General features: G+C 52.9%; 1 non-coding gene and 1 pseudogene across 1 annotated transcript; both read right to left on the bottom strand.

Annotated features, from left to right (window-relative positions):
• Nucleotides 1-1,088: 1,088 nt before the first annotated feature.
• Nucleotides 1,089-3,982, bottom strand: LOC142403505 (olfactory receptor 14A16-like; annotated as a pseudogene).
• Nucleotides 3,983-8,853: 4,871 nt separating this feature from the next.
• Nucleotides 8,854-8,927, bottom strand: TRNAN-GUU (transfer RNA asparagine (anticodon GUU)). Its single transcript has one exon. It is a non-coding gene; the product is annotated as a tRNA-Asn (tRNA).
• Nucleotides 8,928-18,482: the final 9,555 nt, after the last annotated feature.

Genomic DNA, 18,482 nt, shown 5'->3' with positions numbered 1-18,482 from the left:
TGACGTGATTCACAGCATATCCTGAGAGAAGCAGATGAGAAGGTGAAGGACATACAAAAGGACACGCAGAAAGTGAAGGAGAAGGAAATCCCCAAATTAAAAGAACCACCTTAATCAGCAGAGAGGAAGGTCTTAGGGCCCACAGACATAATACCTGGTTAAAAATCAGACAGCTGGAGTTAAAGTTGGAAAAGTACAAGATTTACAAACAGAAGTAAAGGAAGTTTTAGGAAGTGTGTTAGAGAGAGCTAGAACAGCAGCTCAGTTTCTAGCAGAGCAATGTCGAATCACTGACATAAGACATGATCAATGCAATGCAATCACTGAAGTCTGGGAACTCAAGAGCAGGTCCTGGAGAAGGTCTCTATGTTGTGCCGGGGAGGCCCAAGTTCCTGTGGGCTGCGGCCACAGGTCCTGGCACCCTTGCCAGTGGATTCTTGGGGAAAGAGTTGAAATGGCCACGAGGAACCCAAGAAACTTGGCGCAATTATTAGTAGACACATGAGCATCCATGAACACTATTGGGCCATATATGGCCAAGTCAGGTGGAAAAATTCAAGAGCAAGTCACTTCAAGTGGCTGTGGTGGAGCTCATCAGCTTGCCCCAGTTTGGGAAAACATCCCCTTCGAACAAGGGAAATGAGAGGGAGTAATGTGAAAGACCGCGTATTAAGGGAAAGTAATATTTATTATGCCATAGATACAAAAGGCAATAAGCATCGGATTGTTCCTCCCAATACTTGAGGAGATCTAATCTGCTTTATCCATGAGCTAAGGCAAACCCTCTGAACACAGTGAAGGACACTGAGCGGTGGCCTAACGTGAAGAAGGATGTAGACCGCTGGTGTAAGAACAGTCTTTCTTACGCCATGATCAACGGCCCAGTCCAGCACCAACGTATTGAAGGCCCATGGACACGACTGCAGATTGACTTCGAAGGACCTCTGCCAGTGACAGCTTGAAACACCAAATGTATCTTGGTAGGAGTAGATCCTTTTCGTAAAAGGGGCAGAAGCTCTCCATTGCAAAACCAGCACGGTGGCCACCACTGCAAATCTGCCGTTTAACAACATCTTTTCTCGCTGGGGTCAGCTCCACACCACAGCGTCCAATCTCAGCACCAACGTTGTTGCATGAGCACAACATAACGTGTCCCACCCTGGCTCTGTCAGCCCGTGGGAGAGGGGAGATGGAGATGGCAGTAAAGGGGGTGCATTTGGCTGTTGAATGTGGGGTCCAATGTGGGGTGATGCAGGTGAAAGAGACACGCCTGGGTGCTCATTCTGGGGGCACCTTTGTTACAGCCACCCAACCAACTGTGCCAGGCAGGAGGGCAGGCAAGGCTCATGGCCACCTTACCCAGGACTAGCCCTGAGACTGATGAAAAATCTGTTCCTTATCTCCGGATTGAACATCTGCTCTTTCACCCAACACCCATTATCTTTCATCCTCCCAACATGCCCCATGGTGGAGAGCCTGGCTCTTTATTCTCCATAACCTCCTCGTAGGTACTGGTAGGCTTCTCCAGGCTGAACAAACTCAGCTCCTTCAGCCTCTGCTCAAAGGCAAAATGCTCCAGCCCCTGACCATCTTGGGGGTCCTTTGCTAAAGCTCCTCCAGCTTGCCAACATTTTACCTGTATTGAGGGTCCCAAAGCTGCATGCGGTATGCTGGATAATCCCTTCCCTCAATCTCCTGGCCATGCTCCTGGTCATACAGACCAGGATGCTGTTGGCCTCCCTGGCTTCAGGGCACACGACTGCCTCCTGCCCAGATCGCTGACCACCAAGACGTTCTCCACAGGGCCGCTTCCCAGCCACAATGGCCCCAGCCTGTGCCAGTGCCATGGTTAAGTCCATTGCAGGGGCAAAAGCTGACATTTGTCCTTGTGGGATTTCCTGAGGTTCCTGCCAATACGTGGGCTCCTCCTCCTTGAACCCTTTCCCTAAGCACAGAGTCCTGGAGACCTTTCCAGTGAAGCCTAAGGCAAAGAAGGCATTGAGTCCCTCAGCCCCATCTGTGTCCGCAGTTACTAAATCACCCTCCCCATTCAGCAGCAGCCCTGCATTTTCCTTGTTCCACCTTGGTCTCTAACGAGCAATAAGTAAACCTCACCAGGGTGAGCATGGAAATGGCCGATGAGAGAGGCTGGGGGCTGACAAGTGCCCTGGGCCACCTTCCTGGTCTGTCCATGCCACCAAAGGCACAGACCACTCTCCGCTCTTCTGAACCTGCATGTCTTCGAGCCCCTCCATGAGACCATGCTCTGCAGCCCAAACCCACTCTTGTGTGCCCTCACCCTGCATGGTCACGAGCTATACACTGATGGTTTTCTCTCCTGGGCATGATCTAGCCAAGGCCAGCTGTGTCCAAGCTCTCCCACCTCCCCTGTCCTCTCTCCACCTGCCCTGCCCTCTGCCCAGCCCAGTCTCAGCCGGCCCCACGGCAGTGCCCACCGCAGGGTGCTGCAGACCTCTGGGCACTCACACCACAGCCCCAGCCCCTCTGACGGGCACAGCAGCTGCTGGGGGTCAGCCCCAGAGATGGGGACATCCGTAGCACAGGGAAACAGAGGTCAATGGCACCCTGTGTCCTCTGCTCTCCTCTCCAGGAGATCCTAAGAGGGCTGCAGCCCCTCTGTGCCATCCCCTCTCCCCAAGCCAGTACAAGAGCCCTGGCTCTGGGGGTCCTCAGGCTGCTCCTGCTGCCCCAGGGACACAGCAGCCTGCCCCGAGCTGGTGCGGCCAGCAACGGGTTTTAGTTTCCCATTCATTCTTGCTCCACTGAGGATGGATCTTGGACAAGGACGATACTGCAGGTTCATTTGTTTTGCTTAAATACACAGATGGCCTGGCTCCTCATTTACACAAAGTCTCCGCATCACACAAGACAGGTGCATACATTGGGAGGAGGGGATGAATAATGACATTTCCTTGTAGACAACATCATCACAAGAGGAAAAATGTAGAAAAAAAAAACCAAAGAAAGGAAAGACAGGCTTGGCCTGTCACGACACACAGAGGAACCCATTTGCAGAGGAAGGTAGGCAGCCTATGGCTGCTGAAATGAATCCAATGGGTTTCCTCAGGGCAACCTTGAGCTCCTTGTTCCTCATGCTGTAGATGAGGGGGTTCACTGTTGGGGGCATCACTGAGTACAGAACTGCCAGCACCAGGTCCAGAGCTGGCGAGGAGATTGAGGGAGGCTTCAGGTTGGAAAACATGCCAGTGCTGAGGAATAGAGAGACCACAGCCAGGTGAGGGAGGCACGTGGAAGAGGCTTTGTGCCATCCCTGCTCAGAGGGGATCCTCATCACAGCCCTGAAGATCTGCCCGTAGGACAGCACAATGAAAATAAACCACCCCCAAAATAGAAAAGCACTAATCAAAACAACCCCAACTTCTCTGAGATAGGAGGTGGAGCAGGAGAGCTTGAGGATCTGGGGAGGTTCACAGAAGAACTGGTTTATGGCATTGCCTTGGCAGAGCGGTAGTGAAAATGTATTGGCAGTGTGCAGCACGGCATAGAGGAAACCACTGCCCCAGGCAGCTGCTGCCATGTGGACACAAGCTCGGCTGTCCAGGAGGGTCCCGTAATGCAGGGGTTTGCAGATGGCAACGTAGTGGTCATCAGCCATGATGGTGAGAAGAGAAAACTCTGCTGACATGAAAAAGAGAAAGAACAAAACCTACGCAGCACATCCCAAGAAGGAAATGGCCCTGGTGTTCAAGAGGGAATTGGCCATGGATTTGGGGACAGTAGTGGAGATGGAGCCCAGATGGAGGAGGGAGAGGTTGAGGAGGAAGAAGTACATGGGCGTGTGGAGATGGTGGTCACGGGCTATGGTGGTGATGATGAGGCCATTGCCCAGGAGGGCAGCCAGGTAGATACCCAGGAAGAGCCAGAAGTGCAAGAGCTGCAGCTCCCGCCTGTCTGCAAATGCCAGGAGGAGGAACTGGGTGATGGAGCTGCTGTTGGCCATTTTCTGCCTCTGGGTACGGGGCACTGTCCAAGGAGGAAAAGGCAGTGAGAAATTAGGGGAGACTTCTCTGAGCAAAATCAAAGCCATTTTTCATTTAACCTCCCAAACTGCCTCTCCCCTTCAGAGACCTTTGAGCAGCTCCCTTGCACAAGCGCTGGGTTGTGGTGGCTGAGGGTGCCACTGGGAGGACAGGACTCTGCAGTGGGCTCTGGGGGAGTCAGTTCTGCCCTACAGCAACAGCTAAATAAGAACAAGGAGTGACCTGTGATGGACTCAAGTCGTGGTGGATTTCACAGCATATTCACTCTCCCTTCACTTGACTGCAGAACAGTGTTGGCTGTTGATTTTCTTCTAGCTGCCTGTTTCATTGCAGGAGCATTTCTTGGAGGTAGACAACCCTGGCATTTGTACTGCACTCCAGGTGAAGTCTTGAGGGTCCTGGGAGGCAAAGGGAGTGTCCCTTAGTGCAGAGCGAAGCCAGCCGGTGTGTCCATCAGTCCTGGTCTCAGGCTCAGGCTCATTCCAGCTGCCCACACGCGGCCGCCCACTTACTCCCCGTCTTCTCTGTTGGGCACCCAGATATGACAAAGACCTTGATGGAGAGCTGTGCTCTTCCGTTAGGATATCCTAAAGGTGGGGTTCCTAAAGGGGAGAGTCAGTTTTTCCCACCCCATGCACTGCATTGCCCAGAGCCCCACTGGTTAGAAGGGGGCTTGGACATCTTCCTACCATGGAGACATCTGCATGGCAGGACCCACAGGGGGAGTGTCTGAGCTGCAGCTGAAATCCCCATCCCCAGAGAGCCACAAAACCAGAGCAGCAGAAGCATGGGCAACTGGAGACACAAGGAGAAATATCACAGTGCTTTGGCAAGGGGAAGCAATGCCAGGAAGGGACATAGTGGCAGCCAGGAGAGTCTGCGTTGCTGGAGGCCTGGCTGACAAGGAGCTGACTCATGATCTGAAAACCCTGACATTAAAGGCTGTCAGGCAGGTGCTCCCATTGCCCTGCCAGACTATTCTGTTAGTACTGTCCTCCCATTCCCTGCCCATGTCTCAGCTGTCTGGAGCTGTACCTGCCGGGAGCTCCTTCTCTGTCCCCACATCTGCTCCCCGTCCATGCACACAAAACCCATCCCACTCACTATGTGCTCACCTCCGCCCTGCAGACACCTCCTGGCAGCAGGGCACCGACCAGAGGCATCTCTGTGTGTGCAGGGGTGAAGGAGAAGCTCAGACAAGTCCTAACAAGAACTGCAGTCTCAGTGCCTTCTGCAGCACAGAGAAATCAATTCCCATCTCCCACGCCTAAGCAGACAAGCAAGAGGAGAAACCTCAAAGCACAGACACCTTCCCTTTCAAATAAAGGCTGCCTTGGTGTCCTTATTCAAAAGAGCAGTCAGAAATGTCCTGGGGGCAGATGTAGAGCTGTGAGCAGCCCTGAGACATGCAGCACCTTCTCAATAGCAGAAGGATCCTGTGCTGCTGAAGGGGGGTCTCTCCTTCCACCCCCAGCTTCTCCCCACAGCACTGTGGGGAAATCCGCAGGCAGGCTGAGTGCTGACCCTGGCAGGCAGCAGAGTCCCTCCCCGGCACACAGCCCCTTGGGGTGCAGGGACCCTGCTCTGAAGGACAGCCCTGGGCACCCCTGCCTGCACACCCAGCTGCACACCCCTGCAGGCCTCCCTAGAAGAAGGGGGTGGTCGTGCCCTGTCCCTCTGAGGGTGCAGCAGGGAAGCCCTGCTCTGCAGCACAACCTTCTCCACACACAAGAAACCCGGAGAGCCATCCTGCCAGATCCTACCTGCTCTGGGATCTGCCAGCTCTAGGAGACCCCTCCAGCATACTCTGGTGGCCCTGTAGCCGGAAACTTACTGTGTTAAGGGCTGTGAAGATTTCTCCTCCAGTGAGCTCTCAGCATCCACCCACTCCACACTGCCTTTAAACTCTCATCTATCTCCCCTTGCTGCCTGCAGGCAGTGTCTCAGCCCTGCTGTGCTCTGCAGAGCATCTGCTCCGGGGCAGAGCTGTCTGCCTGAAGCACTGCATGCTTGCCGTGAGCTTCCTCCGTCTCAGGACCCCACCGCAGCTCAGCAGCAGAGGACCAACCCAAGGCACCACTTTCTCTGCCCCCTCTGGGCTCCCTCGAGGTGTCCCCGGGGCTCCAGGGCTGACACCGCCGAAAGGCAGCAGGATCATCCCTGGGGAATGTACTTTGGAGTCAACAAAAGCATCACTAATGGTCCCTCTCTAAACATTGGAGGGGGACTGATTCCTGCAGCAGAAATTGTCCTGCCAGAGCATGGTTGTCTGCGAGAGGTGTAAATGTTCCCCTCTGGACACCGCAGGTCCTGTCCCATAAGACGAAGGACAGACAGACAGGGACAGGGAGGGCTTGGCTTCCCCTGTGCTGGGCAGTGGTTCAGCTGAGGCAATGTAGGCATCTCCTTCCCAGCTGGAAGAAGCACGATTCAGCTCCCTCCATGCACCCCACACAGCCACAGCAGATGGGATTCCTCTTGCTTCAGTTCAGGGGTGCACAAAAGCGTTGCCTGCAGGTGAGCCCCTGCTCTGAGCCCCTCGTCTTTATTCTGTGGGCGCTCAGTTGCTCACCCACAGACACTTGGTGATGACTGAGGGGCCAGGGTTGGTCTAAGACGTGTGCAAGTGTTTGCAAGCTGTGATGGAAAATCTCTGAGAATACCCCCATCCTTCCCGAGCATCAGCTGAGGTCCAGAGGTGGAAGGGGGATTTCCTTGGCCATCCTAAATGACACCGACCTGTACGTTTAGGGCACCTGCGTGCACCTTGTCACATATATCTCTGGAGCACACAGAGGTCTTGAGCTGACCAAATGCAGGAGTGCACCAGAAGGAGACCCGGGTCTCTCTCTATCCACTGCATTTACTAGAGCACCAGTCACTGCAAAACTAAGACACCTGCACATCACTGCACTGAAGACACCTTATTTATTTTCATTTATTCAGTTGCTTTTAAAGAAGCCTCCAGTGTCATGCCAGGTGCCTGGAGTGCTAATACATCTCCACTCAGCAGGCAAACACAGCTCAGGACCTCCAGGAAAGCCACGCCCTGTTGGAGCTGGTGCGAGGCAGATACCCCAGGTCCTCCCAAAGGTGTCTGGTGCCTGTGTGCCATCATCTGAACACCAATACCATGGCACAGATGCACAGTCCATCCCTTGGTGGTGCCGTAGGACTGGGAGGCAGGTCACAGCAGGGTGCCCAGCCCTGTACTTGTGTTCTCCACCCTTGACCATTCTCCTCTCTGTGGACCTCTAAGCCCCTGCCTGATGAGATAGAGGAGGAAGATGATAACAATGTCCAACAAAGGCTGTCCTTTATAGCCACCAATGATAACCAAAGGCAGCCCATCCGCAAAGACTGTCTCTGCAGCACCCTGTCCTTCCTGCAGTTTGTCTTGCAAGCCCCACAGCCCTGCAGAGTTTCTGCAGTCACCAAACATTTCTCTGGACAAGATGTCATTGCGCAGCCTCGTTTCTCTGGCCTTGGAGACTGCGGGGCAGTCTGTGGGCACCTCATTTCCTTGTTACATTAACATCTGCCAAGCACTCCAGCATGTGAAGCAGAGTGGGGGCCCTGGGGCCCTGGTACCATGTTTACCTGTAACGAGTCTGTGCTCAGCCCCGGTGCCTCAGCTCAGATGCTGCAGCGCAAACGCGCACAGGCGGGAGGAGCTGGGGAACAGACAGGAGGAGCTGGAGCCTCCCAGCACTGTGATGGTTTTGGATGAAATTAGATGTGGTGGGACAGCTTGCTCACTTGGGGTGCTGCAGTGGAGGGATAGAGGCTCTGCAGAAGAGAGTGGCCGGGAAGGTGAGGATGGGGGATGTCCCCAGTGTGAAGGGCCAGCTCAGATGTCTGGACGTCTTGCAGGATGCTTAGCTTCTGTCACTGAGGATTAGAGAGGCCAGTAAGGGTGACATCGTGTTGGCAGTTATGAACCATGCAGTGAGGGTGAGGAAGCAGGAAAAGTCTTCTGGCAGCAGCCCAAGGAAGTCTGCAGGGCAATGAGCCAGTTCCTGTGGGGGACTGTAATTGCCCTGGCATTCACGGACCAGGCAAAACAAGGTGCAAACAGTCTGCAGCACCGCGGGACACCTTCTTCATACAGCTGCCCAGTGGGCCAACAAAGGCCCTGGGTGCTCACCTGGATCCGGTACTGGCAACCAAGGACGAGCTGCTCAGGGATGTGATAATCACGATAAACAACTCCTCACACACACACAGAGACTGGAAATGGGAATGAAAGAAATGATGTAGGGACAATACTGTCTGAGAGGTGTTGCCATTAGATGATAACAGCTAGAAAGGAGAGAAAAAGTATTGTTCTAACAACTTCATGGCAGACTATAATACTGAGAAATTCTAAGTGTCTTGTCAAGGAAGAATGAAGGAAAGGAGTAACATGAAAGAAATAGAGTTTAGCATCATGAAGAAGAGGAAGACCTTATTTTAGAGCATGTTAGTGCTGCTGTTGTTAGTGAGAGTAGAAATAAGGCAAATCCCAGGGTGGGTTGTCCCCAGCTGGCAGCTCAGCCCCCACGCAGCTGCTGGCTCAGTCCCCCTGAGCTGGAGGGGGGAGAGCATTGGAAGGGCAAAGTGAGAAAGAGTCGTGGGTGAAGAGAAAGGCAGTTTAATAAGTGATGCAAAGGTGCGTGCGCAAGCAAAAGGGAGTAAGGAATTGCTATGAGTTTGTTTTGAATGCTCTGCCTTTGGAGAGGGGAGTGAATGGTGTCCTCTTTTGCTGGAGCCATAGAAGGGTTTGGGTTGTAAGGGAGCTGCAAGGTCCTGTAGTTGCAAGCCCCCTGTCACGGGCAGGGAAAGGGGAAGGCGTCCCTGGGTGGGCTCGAACCACCAGCCTTTCGGTTAACAGCCGAACGCGCTAACCAATTGCGCCACAGAGACTCCCAAAGTGAGCTATGGAGTGCTTCCCATCGGCAGGCAGATGTTTGGCCATTTCTGGGGAAGCAGAGCTTCGTCACCCACAGTGGGGACTTGGGACTTGGGAAGAGAAACACCAGAACCCGGAGTGTCCACCCTTCATCCTTCTTTCCCTGAGCACCGGACCTCCCCTCCATGGCATTTCTGGTAGCAGTCCTCTCTCATTCCCTGCCCTCTGCACGCCATCCATCTGCAATACAAAGCTGGCCACCAAAGCAACTCCTCCTGCAGCCTTGCACAAGCGTTTACACCTCAAAGAGCACAGAGGTGCCTCGGCGAGGTCCTCCCCTCACCAAGATGCACTTCCTCAACTGGTGTTTTTACGATGCACGAATGGTGACTGCAGAAACGTGGTCATCCCCTGAGGATGAGAGGGAAAGCCTTGAGAGCTTCTTAGCTTCTCGGGTAGTGATCAGGCAGTGATTGGCAGTGCGTACGGATGCGAGAGAGGGTGTAGGGAACTCGTCAAGAAGCAGGGCGATGGTTGAGGGCTGTAGCAAATCCTTCCAACCTTGTGTGAGCCCAGCTATGGAAAGCCACTGATGTCTGTGGGTGGAGGAGGAATAGGTCTGCCCTGGGAATGTGGCTGAAGGCCCCTGCTCAAAGGAGAGGTTCCCATCCTGTGTGCATGCCTCAGCCTGGGAGATGGGGAATGCCCTCTGCTGTGGGGTGGCTAGACAGTGCTCAACATGCCCCATGAGCTGACCTTCCTCTCTTCCTCTCCTTCACTCCCCACCCTTGGATGCACCTCAGGAAGCTTTTCAGTTCTGTAGAGGCCGGTTCATTCTTGCAGTACCTGCAGTTCAGGAACTTGGCACCAGAGGGCTCATTAACATGCAAAATGCCATGCCAAGCCAAGTCTCCCTGCATAATTCTCCCTAAGGCTTCAAGTCTCGTGGGGCTGAGTTGAGAGACTCCAGGAGTGCAGCCAAACTGAGAAGATTTCAGGCATAAATAGTGAAATAGTTTTCAGTAATAAATACTGAAATAGTTTTCCTTTCGCTGAAGGAAAACCTTCAGCGAGATACGTAGGAAGGGACAGGTAGGAACATAATTCAGGATTTGGCTGAAGGCAGCATCAGGCAGACTGCAGAAAGTTGAGAAGGGGCCCTTGAAGGAGTACATGCGGAAAGATGTGACAGGGTAGTGAGAGTCGATGCAGAGGAAGATCAATATTTCTTCTCCTGAACGTAGTATGCGGGCTGGAAATTTCCATGTTGGCACCACGGCATCATGTCACCCACATTAACTGTGGTGATTTCCATGTATGGGGCTTTATTTATCAAAGACCCCAGGCATGGGTCAGTGACTTGAGGCACCACAGCTGTGAGCTGCAACTGCCTGGGGCAGAACTTCTCCTGAGACCAAAGCTCTCCCTCCCTGCTTGGTAATGGCACTAACCAGCCATGTGTCAGACAAACGTGGGCACCAAACGAGCTCCACCCACCCGAGCCTTGCACAAGACTGGGATTCAAGGAGGACAGATGTGCCTGAGGGAGGCCTTCCCCTCACCTAGAAGCCTTTCCCAAATTGGTGCTGTGGGATCCATGAATGCTGAATGGAGAGACATGGCCATTTCTGGAAGGGGGGATGGAAAGCCCTGCTGGGAAACATGGCTGCTGCCTGGTGCGGGTCCAGGGAATCACCCTCCAAGGATGCACATGTTGCTCAGGAAGCTGTCTCAAACCAGAGACTAACTGCAAGAGCAAGGGCTGCTTGTCACCCACGGACCCAACCTTTCCTTTTTGCTCTTCCCAGGGAGTTCTCAATCCAGAACTTTAGCTTTCCTCATTGGTCTCCAATGGTGATTTATTTTTCTTATTGATGGTATCACCCATCCATCTGGAAGTTGCATTTAGGCGTCTTGCTCATCCTCTGGGACTCAGCATGTAGACCTAAGACATCGTAACAGCTTTTTGCAGAATCACAGAACCACAGAATTACAGAATGACCTTTGGGACCTTTGGAGATCACCTGGTCCAACCCCCTGCTCAAGTAGGGCCACGTGGAGTGCTTACCCAGGACCATGTCCAGGTGACTTTTAACTATCTCCAAGGGTGGAGACACCTCTCTGGGAAACCTCTGCCAGTGCTTGCTCACTCTCACAGTGAAAGAAATGTTCCCTGATGTTCACAGGGACCCTCCTATGTTTCAGTTAGTGCCCATTGCCCCTTGTCCTGTACCCAGGATTCCCCTGAGGATCTTAGACAAAGCCCCCATTCCAAAACATTTTCGGGACACTGTTGGGCAAAGCCCTGAGGAGCTTGGTGGGCATTCCGTGCTCGTCCTGATGTGAGTGGAAGGTTGTCTAGGACCTCCAAGGTCCCTTCTGATCTGAATGTTTTGGTGTTTCTCTCACTACTGACGATAGCGACTGGGATGCTTGGAGTCATGAATTCCTCCTCCGCATGTGGGTTAGCACCAAGCATGGCACCCCCAGCACCAGCCTCTCCTAGTGGTGTGATGTTGCTTCTTGGGCCTGAAACATTTTGAGTTCAAAGTTTAACTGTGAATGGCTACTTGTTCAGATTGGGCCCTGCACACAGCCTGCGACATCTGTGCATGATATCATGGTGACAAGGGAGAGCGACACCTGCAGAAAGCCATGGCAGGAGGGTGTGATATTCTCACGGCCCTGAAGTCCTTTGCAGATGCAAGAGAAGCCAGCAGGGTTGGAAGAGCCTTAAACACCTCAGGCATGCGTTTGTAAGGTCGGCTTTCTCACTATGGGAGGCTGAGAGAGCTGGATTTGTTCAGTCAGGAGAAAAGGCGGCTTTGGGGAGACCAAGGAACAGCATTCCCACACCTTCCAGGGGGCAACCCAAAGAGTCAGGCTCTTCACTGCAGTTCATGATGGGAGGATGAGGGCCAATGAGCAAGGAGAAGGCTTCCCAGAGAGCTGGGGCCATCTCCATCTTTGGAGGTTTTAAGGCTCAAAATTTATAAAGTGCTGTGTAAGCTGGTGTGACCTGATAGCTGGCCCTCCTGGGAGCAGAAGATTGGGCTAGCGACCTCCCGAGGTCCCTTCCCGCCTGAAGGATTCTGTGTTTCCATCTGCTACAGGGCTCTTCCCTTGATGGTGGTAGGCAAAGCACTCAGGTTCCCCGTGACCATGGAAATAAGTCAGACCTAAGGATGGCCAGATCAACTGCAGCTTTGTGTCCCACTCCAGTCGGTCTTTCTCAGGTGAAGGGCTGCTTGGCAGATGACACCCCCAAACAGCCATGACCGTATCCTTGGCTACACCTTGTCTTTTCTTTTTCCTTCTTTTGTCCCTCTCAAGGTCTTCCCTTTGATCATGCTCATGGCCTCCCATACCAACAGCCCACCTCGGTTTACCCTGTCCTCATTGGCTCTGGTTTTGCCTGCTTTGTACCCTCACTTGGTGTTTCTGGGATGGTCACCATGGTAATAGCTACCTCAGTGTCCAATTTGGTTTAACTGGTATCTCCTCTTCTACTTTTTTATCTGCTGTGTCCTTTAAATTCCTCATGCTGTGATCTTCTTAAAGACACCACGAGTCAGGTGAGCCATCTGCACGCACACACTAACAGCTGACACAAGGGAGCTTCAGTCCAAGTGGACCTTGAGGAACTCAGGGATTTGGCCAATAGAAACCTCAAGAAGTTTTCCAAGGAGAAGGGATCTTCTCCTTCTGAACTCCTGATCTTTTGATTTTCTACATTAGGGGGCAAAACAACCCTGTACATCAAGGCAGGTTTGGTCCTGAAGTGGATGAGAGCAACCTTGAGGAGAAGGGCCTGGGCATTACGAGGGATGCCATAGGGGGCAGTGGTGCTAAACATGAATATGGCCATGTGCATATTGGGCTGCACTGAGGGGAGCAAGGCCACCCAGGCAAGGGGCCTTATCACCCCCCACCCCCGACTCAGCACTGGTGTGGCCACATCTGGAATAGTGTGTCCCAGTGTGGGGCTCCCTGTTCTGGAGGAGTGGGGAGGAATTGGAGAGGGCCCATAGGAGGTCTGCCAAGATGGGGCTAGGGGCCATGTGTGGAAAGGGTGAGAGGTGGGGGCTTCGTTGGCCCCATGAAGTGGAGGCTCAGGGAAGTAGAGTAGTAGCTTGGGAAAGCTTGAGGGTTACTTTCAGAGATGACTGCATGTTTTTTGGTAGTGGGAAAGAGCGTGAGAAAGGAAAAGCACAAGAAAGTGCAGTTGTGGATGTCCAGATGGACGTGAGGAGACAGAAATGTCTCTGGAAGGGTAGCGCTTTGGCCCAACAGGTCACTGAGAGGGAGTCTGGGTTAGCCCATGATTTTGTGTTTGAAGGAGCAGCCAGTGAGGATGGAGGGACATCAGTAAAGGTAGGGACATGGCGGGGGGAGAGCAAGGTGGGGAAGTGTGTTGGATGTCTACAGTCTGCAGGGAAAGAGGCGCAGGCACGGGACAGTGTAGGACAGCCTATGGTGGAGATGGCCAAGGGTGCTGGCAAGGCTGAAAGGCCCTGAGAGAACTGAGGTCTTTGTCCCCCTTGGCTATGGCTGCTGTCTCTGCCCCCAAGGCCTATGAGGAGACGCATTGCCCTCATGGCACTGAGGCCACATTGCCTCCTTGCACAAGAGGTGTCATACTGTTGTCCTTCACTTGGCATCACACCCCCTCCCCATCCCAGGAAGAGCCCTGAGCCATGTGTGAGGGACAGGCTCTCCCTGCTGAGGGGCTGGGGTCAGGGCTTGGCATTCGGCTTGACAAAGCACACCAAGGCTTTACTCCGCACCAGGGGCACCGGCACTTGGCCTTTGCCTGCCTGGCATCACCGCCTCCAATGTTCTGCTCTAACGAGTCCATGGGGAGGCTGCATTGGCAACGGCCCTCAGTGGGGCTCATTAATACTCCAAGAAACTTCAGCGTTTGCTTCTGACTTTGACTCCTTGAGCAGTTTGTGCAACCTCCTCTCAGCATTGCAGGTCCCTGGACTCAGCATCAGCTACACCATGGGGCTCATTAGAAGGCAGAGAGCCCTCAGGTGCCTTGTCTCTTCCCATAATTTTCTTCAAGTCTTCAAGCCTTCTACAGCTAATTGGAGAGGTTTCAGGATGGTAGTTAAAGGGGAAGAGTTCAAGGAGCTTTTAAGAGAAAAGGATTTTTACTTTTTAAGGTCATTTTTATTTATTTTTTTGTTTACAGAAGAAGGAATACCAGCATTCTGCAAGTGATCTTGATCCAGAGGGTCACCTAAGCAGATATGGGCAGCTAGGAAAAGCAGTCCCTTGATGTCAGACACTGTATCAATAACCCTGCTCCTCTCCTCCCCAACCCCACCATTTCTCTCATCAGCCCCCTGCGGGCCACTGGCATCACTTGTCCTCACATCAGCCTTCTCCACTGAAGTCTGCAGCTGGATGTTACAGCTCCTGGGCACCAAGTCCCACCTGCTTTCCTCAGAGAAGTGGCTGCACACAGGCACAGGAGGACTTCTCCTCCTTGCCAAAAAGCAACAGTTACACCTCATGTAATCCAACAAGATTTAAAACACTCTTCTCAACTGTATGCCAAGTCCAAGCTGCATCGAATGAGGTCCATCTTCCACAAGGGGTATCTGTACGAGAACTGTTTTAGACAGAGAGCTAGGAAAGGACAGATATAAACATAATTAAGGAGTTGACTCCAGAGTTAATTAGACTTCTCAGAGATGGGGCAAGCTTCTAACTCCCTGAAGCTCAAAGCAGCCACAGGATAGTTTGGAGGTGTCTGAAGGGACAAAGAGCAAGGGGAGGTGGAAATCTGGAGAGCCATGGGAAGGGCCAGAGTGAGTGGGCTGTGGTGCCTGAAAGCCATGGGGAGACAGTCCCAGGCAGACCCCTCCTGACCATTCACCATCTCCATGGGAACCGGTCACCCAGGTCAGGCATCCTTCCCCAACACATCGCCCCATACCCTCCTCCCCTGAGCCCATGGAGAACCCAGGAACAGCAGCACAGACTTGTAGGGGCATCATGTCCCCCCGTGTAGGGGAAGAGAAGCCCGACATCTGGACACTGGCACTGAGGAAATCCCTTTTATTAGAGAGGTGCAACACTGGAGACCACCTGTACCATCATGCCAGAGACACGTACAAAGGTCGCTGGGTCAGACAGACTGCGTTCATGTCTCTGCAGAAGTGAAGCAAATGCAGACATTGCTGGACAACCATGATTATCACAAACCAAATGCCCAAAGCAAAGGAGGTTCCTGAGATGAACAGGAAATCCCTGTGAAGAGACATGGGCAGCTTATTGCTGCTGAAAGACAAGTGGCTGAATCAGCTTCTTCAGTGTGTCTTTGAGCTCCTGGATTCTCATGCTGTAGATGAGGGGGTTCAACGCTGGGGGCACCAGCGAGTACAGAGCAGCCATCACCAGATCCCGTGATTGGGAGGAGGTGGAGGGGGGCTTCAGGTAGGCGAACATGCCAGTGCTGACAAGCAGGGAGACCACAGCCAGGTGAGGGAGGCACGTGGAAAAGGCTTTGTGCCATCCCTGCTCAGAAAGGAACCTCAACACGGCCCTGAAGAGCTGCACATAGGACAGCACAATGAAAATAAAGCACCCAAAAGCAAGAGAGACATTATCTACAAGAAGTCCTACTTCCCTGAGGTAGGAGTTGGAGCAGGAGAGCTTGAGGATCTGGGGCAGTTCACAGAAGAAGTGGTCAAGGGCATTGCCTTGGCAGAGCGGTAGTGAAAATGTATTGGCAGTGTGCAGCATGGCATAGAGGAAACCACGGCCCCAGGCAGCTGCTGCCATGTGGACACAAGCTCGGCTGCCCAGGAGGGTCCTGTAATGCAGGGGTTTGCAGATGGCAACGTAGTGATCATAGGCCATGATGGTGAGAAGAAAATATTGCCCTCCAATCAAGAAGAGAAAGAAAAGGACCTGGGCAGCACATCCTCCATAGGAAATGGTCCTGGTGTCCCAGAGGGAATTGGCCATGGATTTGGGGACAGCAGTGGAGATGGAGCCCAAGCCAAGGAGGGAGAGGTTGAGGAGGAAGAAGTACATGGGGGTGTGGAGGCAGTGGTCGCAGGCTATGGTGGTGATGATGAGGATGCTGCCCAGAAGGGCAGACAGGTAGATGGCTGGGAGGAGCCGGAAATGCAAGAGCTTCTGCTGCCATGTGTCTGCAAACACCACGAGGAGGAACTGGGGGATAGAGCTGCTGTTGGCCATTTGCTGCCTCAGGGCATGGGACACTGTTCAAGAGGGAAAAGAGAATGAGGAGTTACGAGAGAGTTCTCTGAGAAAATCAAAGGAATTTCTCATGGATCCTCCCCCTGCTACACTCACCCCTTTTGTCTTTTCCTCAAGGCCTTCCTTCAGCTCCGTGCCTGGAGCTCTGGATTTTGCTGGCTGAGTGTGCCGTGAGGAGCAGAGCCTCTGCTGACTGGCTGCCCAGGAATCAGCCCTCCTCTGCATTAGTTGGTTCATAGGAATGGTAGGGGCAGGTGCCAGACCTGAGATGAAGGAGGAGATCACACTCATATGTTACCCTGAAAAGAAACCAGCCATGGCCAAGAGCAGAGGGATCCACTGCAGACCATTAAATGTCTCACCTCTTCTCAAGGTCTCAGCACCTCACTTCTAGCCAAAACCACACATGGCTCATTTCACCGACCCAACAGCATTTCTTCACTCGTAACATCTCTGTGCTTCTCCATGGGGCTTTCAGATTACACAAAGGTGCTATGGGGCAGATTGGCATCCTGGAGGGCAGCTCACAGCTTGGAAGGACACCTCAAGGAGATAGCCAAGTGTCCTACTGATGGTATCTCATGAAGGCATGACATCAGCATTGCTGGGCAGCTGCTCTCAGCCTCTGTGCTCTTCAGAGGGAAATGGGCAAGATGCTGGAGAGCTGCCCCAAGGCTCTGCTGGAGCTCTGGCTGCAGAGGAGGTGGCTCATGCCTTGGACCCCACAGCCCTGAGGGCAGAGGCTTTGCTGGGTGGGAAAGGAGGCAAGGGGGCTTGCTCAGAGGAAGGGGTCTGCATTGGAGGGGATGATACGGAGTTTTCTGAATTCTCCCTCCAACACCATTTCTGTTTTCAATTTCTTCTCATTCCCTGATGAAATCCCTGCTGCCTGGAGATTTTCCCCCTGGGAGGTGTTTCCCCATCCCATGTCTTTACCCTGGCAGTGCTCACAGCCCCCATCCCAGCCTTTGTGCATTCATCTTTGCTCTACAGAATCTGAGGAAAATAGGAAGGGTACAGAGAGGGTCCTAATTTATCCAAACTGAGGGAAGTGATTCAGGTGAGTCAAGCCAGGCATCTCTTTGTGGTTTGTAGTCCTGGGGCTAGAAGGGCACTCAGCTCCCTCCCTTGCCTGCCACAACCCCTCAGCAGGTGGGATTCCTCTTGCCTCCCTTCAGCTGTGCACAAAATAGGCACCTGCAGGTGAGCTGCTTGTCTCATCTGCCCTGCTAATTAATGGGGATGGAGGCCAGCAGTGAGCTCTTCAGATGAAACCCCTGGTGGCATCTGAGGTGCCAGAGGTGGTGCAAGACAGGTGCAGGTAGCTGCAAGCTCTGATGGAGTAGCTCTTAGAGACAGGACAGCACCTGGGGGCATCTTCTGGGAGGCTGGTGGAGCATTCCTTTGGCCAACTTAAAGGTACCTAAAGGGTGTCTCCAAAGAGGATGCAGGCTCTCTCTTCTCAAGAGAAGACAAGGGGCAATGGGTACAAGTTGCACCAGGAGAAGTTTCATGTCGACATAAGAAAGACATTTTTTTAGAGTGAGAACAATCATTCAGTGGGACAACTTCCTCTGGGACGTGGTTGAGTCGCCGTCACTGGAGGATTTCAAGATGTGATTGGACAGGGTGCTAGCTAATCGCACCTAGGGTCCATGAAAGGATGGACCAGATGATCTTTTGCGGTCCCTTCCAACCTGGGCTGTTCTATGATTCTGTGATTCTACCTGAAAGGACAGCAGATGGCCTCTTTAACTGGTAATGGAATCTGTTCCTCTTCATTATGTTCATGGCAGCCTCTTGAAGTATTCAGCTGAGCAAATGCAGTCATGTGCCATAGGGAGAGCTCCATCTCTCTCCTTATGTTCTCCAGCAGCTGTACTTTCTAGAACTCCATTGACTGTGATGGCACTTGTCTCATGGACATCCCTACAATGCCAAAGCTAATTCATGGCAGCTACGTACTTTTACATACAGGAAATCAGGCAAAAATGCCTGCAGGGATGAGCAAGGACCCCCTGGCAAAACTCAAACAGTAAAAGGAAGCATACAGAGGGTGGAAGCAGGGACAGGCAGCCTGGGAGGAATAGAGAGACATTGTCTTCAGCTTCATCAGCTTCCTGAGCAACATGTGCATCCTTGGAGGGTGATTCCCTGGACCCACACCAGGCAGCGGCCAGGTTTCCCAGCAGGGCTTTCCATCCCCCCTTCCAGAAATGGCCATGTCTCTCCATTCAGCATGCATGGATCCCAAAGCACCAATTTGGGAAAGGCTTCTAGGTGAGGGGAAGGCCTCCCTCTGGCACATCTGTCCTCCTTGAATCCAAGTC

This window comes from Mycteria americana, unplaced genomic scaffold, assembly GCF_035582795.1.
Source record: "Mycteria americana isolate JAX WOST 10 ecotype Jacksonville Zoo and Gardens unplaced genomic scaffold, USCA_MyAme_1.0 Scaffold_37, whole genome shotgun sequence".
Lineage (NCBI taxonomy): Eukaryota > Metazoa > Chordata > Aves > Ciconiiformes > Ciconiidae > Mycteria > Mycteria americana.
This window is presented reverse-complemented; position numbering and strand designations above follow the sequence as displayed.